Genomic DNA, 4,474 nt, shown 5'->3' on the forward strand with positions numbered 1-4,474 from the left:
AAATGTGAAACAAGCACAACTATTTTAGGGTTGAGGGTAAAATGCGGACCGTTTACAAACAGCGGATTCCGTGTTTAATGGTGTTGAGCCAATGTTTTCTAGCCATTTAAGAAAGGCAGCAAAGGTTTTTTTATACCTTTAAACATTAACAAAAACCACTAATGTCTTTTCTTTAAAATTTTCAAGTCTATTTCTGTCTGGTTTTTCGCGATAAGTTGCGTGAACGCCTCAGTTAGTGTGTTTTGGGGGCTTGGATACACATCGAGGTCCTGACAGAAATAATTATGTCTGCTTTCACAGACCTAAAGTTAAACTTTAAAGCCCATCGGCGTGTGTGTGTGTGTGTGTGTGCTTGTGCACATGAGCACAAGCACATGGTTCAATGTAACTGTAGCAGCTTATTCCATTCATTCATTGTGCACATACACACATACACTCACCTAAAGGATTATTAGGAACACCATACTAATATGGTGTTTGACCCCCTTTCGCCTTCAGAACTGCCTTAATTCTACGTGGCATTGATTCAACAAGGTGCTGAAAGCATTCTTTAGAAATGTTGGCCCATATTGATAGGATAGCATCTTGCAGTTGATGGAGATTTGTGGGATGCACATCCAGGGCACGAAGCTCCCGTTCCACCACATCCCGAAGATGCTCTATTAGGTTGAGATCTGGTGACTGTTGGGGCCATTGTAGTACAGTGAACTCATTGTCATGTTCAAGAAACCAATTTGAAATGATTCGAGCTTTGTGACATGGTGCATTATCCTCCTGGAAGTAGCCATCAGAGGTTGGGTACATGGTGGTCATAAAGGGATGGACATGGTCAGAAACAATGCTCAGGTAGGCCGTGGCATTTAAACGATGCCCAATTGGCACTAAGGGGCCCAAAGTGTGCCAAGAAAACATCCCCCACACCATTACACCACCAGCAGCAGCCTGCACAGTGGTAACAAGGCATGATGGATCCATGTTCTCATTCTGTTTACGCCAAATTCTGACTCTACCATTTGAATGTCTCAACAGAAATCGAGACTCATCAGACCAGGCAACATTTTTCCAGTCTTCAACTGTCCAATTTTGGTGAGCTCGTGCAAATTGTAGCCTCTTTTTCCTATTTGTAGTGGAGATGAGTGGTACCCGGTGCGGTCTTCTGCTGTTGTAGCCCATCCACCTCAAGGTTGTGCGTGTTGTGGCTTCACAAGTGCTTTGCTGGATACCTCGGTTGTAACGAGTGGTTATTTCAGCCAAAGTTGCTCTTCTATCAGCTTGAATCAGTCGGACCATTCTCCTCTGACCTCTAGCATCAACAAGGCATTTTCGCCCACAGGACTGCCGCATACTGGATGTTTTTCCCTTTGCACACCATTCTTTGTAAACCCTAGAAATGGTTGTGCGTGAAAATCCCAGTAACTGAGCAGATTGTGAAATACTCAGACCGGCCCGTCTGGCACCAACAACCATGCCACGCTCAAAATTGCTTAAATCACCTTTCTTTCCCATTCTGGCATTCAGTTTGGAGTTCAGGAGATTGTCTTGACCAGGACCACACCCCTAAATGCATTGAAGCAACTGCCATGTGATTGGTTGATTCAGGGCTCTAGACTAACTTTTTGCACTGGTTGCACTGGTGCGCCTAACTTTTTTTCTTAGGTGCACCAGCACAAAAGTTAGGTGCACCCAAATTTTCAACCGCATCACATTTAACACCGCAGTTTTACAAGTTCACTTTATTTATTTATTTATTTGTTTGTTTGTTTTTTAATCGCTGTCCATATAGGCAATATTGACTTGTAAATGATTAACTAACAATCTGGTCAATATAAAGTTCTTTATTTGAAGGCAAGCACAATTCTACAAGAAAGGTAACTTACTGAAAAAGTGTTGGTGCTTAAAGTGCTTTACTGAGCTGAAATTTAAACTTAAAAAATCTCAAGATAAATTACCTAAAAAGAAAATCTAAATTAAGTGTTTTAAGGGCTTCAAACTGAACATCTCATGGCTCAATGTCTTATGGACTATCCTCCATTGCAGTCACATGCCCCTCGGATGACCAACTCCTGTAGTTTGGCCTTCTTGATCTTTGGCCTTGACTAAACCAGCTGGCCACACTCTCTCTAGCATCAAAATCTTCCAGACTTGGCCCCTCTACACTGATTCTTATCAGATCTTCCACTGTGTCTGAATGAAGGGATGCTCTAGTGTCTGATTTGATCCTCTTCTGTGCAGAGAACCCTCTCTCACAAACTGCAGCTGAGACAGGGAGGACCAGCATAATATGTACAAGGTGCAGGATGTTCTGAGAAAAAAAAATACATTCAAGAATTTATTTAAGCAATGTGTGTACGATAGCAAAACTGACACAATCTTACAAGAACATTAACAAAAACTGACCTTGTACTCTGAACAGTAGGGCTCTCTGGTCAACATAAGCTCCCAAAGGCTGAGGTAGGTCTTGTCTTTGAACATCCTGGCAATTAACAGCTTCAAGCCTACAAACTTCTTTTGCAAGCTCAGTGATTACACCATTTCTGAAAATGATGATTACACAGCTAATCAGTGTTCACATGAACAAAATATCTACCAACAGCACACATAATATTGTAGTAATCCACCAGCTACCTTCTCAGGACTGTGGAGAAGTGATCCAATAGAAATGCAAGGTCATCAGCACCATGGTCCACTAAGTCCTCTTGGTTCTCTGGCCAGCTATCATGATTGAAAATTTTGAAGCATTTGACAGCCTTAGTTGTGTCAGACTCAGAAGCACTCTCCCCTGTTGTAAGAACAAATACATTTTAGTAAATGAGTAACAATATTTCTTATCTACATGTGTTTATAAGACAGGTGACTACACTTGCCTAGGAGGCTACTGAATCTTGCTTTCAGATGTTTTACAGTGGATTTGATTGTTGCATCCATTACTCCTGCCAGCTTTGATGCCTCTCCTTTGAGTGTTATTGTCTGTGTGTTGCATGAACCATAAATAGAGATTGTGAGTTAGATATTAGAAATATTTGTAAAAATGGACTGTTCTAGGAGACAAAACCATACATATACCTGGAATTTGTAGATTGCCATTTCACCCTCATCCTGCTGTTGCCTTCTCTGCAGCCTCATGTCAGCCAGGAACTCTGACAGTTGTCCATTAGGCTTGGGTCTCACAACCATTGCCTCTGTGGTCACCAGCAGTTTTTCAAGGCCGCAAACTGCCTGTTTAGATATAACAGTGCAGTATTATTAACACAGCTGAAGATGACCACAAACACAATTCAAATTTACACATCCCACATTCATCTCCCTTACCTGAGGTAGGATGATCTCATTCCTCTGAAGTAGGAGGCTAAACTTACTAATGCCACTGAACACGTCTGCAATAAAATGGCAAAAGGCCACAAAAGTGGCATCTTCCATTGATTTCTTAACCTGTATCATACAACAGTAAAAAATAGTCACATAGAACACTGATGAACTAAATTCCTAAAAAAAAATAAAATGAAAGGAATATTCTGAAAGAATGCACTGGCCTTTGTAGCTCAGCCTGCAATGTCTGCATTGGCAGAGGAGCCTGCCAAATGGTCCACATGGTAGTACACAGCAGTGAACTGTCCTGGTTTAAGAAAGGTCTCCAGGGCCCTTGAAACATGTGGGAGCCACCTTGTCCCCTTCACCCCACTGGGCATCAGCACATTTACCCCCAAGTCAGCCCCAACGACCCTGAGCTCTCTCATTGATTTTGGGCTGAAATGGTAGGTCTTCCAAATTAAATGTAGAAGGTCGTACAATTGCCCCATCATTGGATTGTCCCTCTGCACTGACAACATTGCCAATTCCAATCTGAAAAGATAGTCAAATTTTAAATTTAGATACATCTACATTTAAATGAAAAAAACTCACAGTGACTTTAGGGTGTCAGTCATACCTTATCTTCTAGTCTTACCTGTGAGGCATACAGTGGAAAGGCACAATATGGTCACCTGCCTCTTGCTGCAGAAGTGCTATGACACCCCCTTTGCTGCCCAAATTAACAGCAGCACCATCAGCACCCAGAGCAATGATTTTCTCCAGCCAGTTACTGCACTGGTCCCCAAGAGCAGCAAATGCTTTCTTTGAGGCAGCATAAATTCCTAATTAAACAAATAAAAACGATAATACCATTTACTACCCAGATCAAGAGTTTATAATGCAGTCTATTTATTTATTTTTTCATTTTTAAGTATAAGAATATTATGGTTAATGCAGTAACGAGACGGTAGGCATATTATTGACATAGGCTCCATGACATGACATGGCTTACCTTGGGCATGAGCATGCTCGACCTCAATGTGTCCAATAAGTAAGTATATTCACCGGTCTTCCTCTCCTCAAGATACGACCGTACACAATGACGCATTCCTTTGTGGCGATATCTGTGTCTCCGTCGATCAGGAATGCCATGTACGCACTGTTCGCAATTTGCACAGACGTCTTT

At 41.8% G+C, this 4,474-nt stretch overlaps 1 long non-coding RNA gene across 1 annotated transcript; it reads right to left on the reverse strand.

The window, feature by feature from the left end:
* Nucleotides 1–1,610: 1,610 nt before the first annotated feature.
* Nucleotides 1,611–4,099, reverse strand: LOC140591824 (uncharacterized). Its single transcript, XR_011992122.1, has 8 exons — nt 3,944–4,099; nt 3,531–3,840; nt 3,310–3,429; nt 3,064–3,216; nt 2,865–2,967; nt 2,626–2,779; nt 2,398–2,534; nt 1,611–2,302 (listed from the first exon to the last, which is right to left on the reverse strand). It is a non-coding gene; the product is annotated as an uncharacterized lncRNA (long non-coding RNA).
* Between the last annotated feature and the right edge of the window lie 375 nt (nt 4,100–4,474).

Source organism: Paramormyrops kingsleyae, chromosome 6 (assembly GCF_048594095.1).
Source record: "Paramormyrops kingsleyae isolate MSU_618 chromosome 6, PKINGS_0.4, whole genome shotgun sequence".
In the NCBI taxonomy this organism is placed as follows: domain Eukaryota; kingdom Metazoa; phylum Chordata; class Actinopteri; order Osteoglossiformes; family Mormyridae; genus Paramormyrops; species Paramormyrops kingsleyae.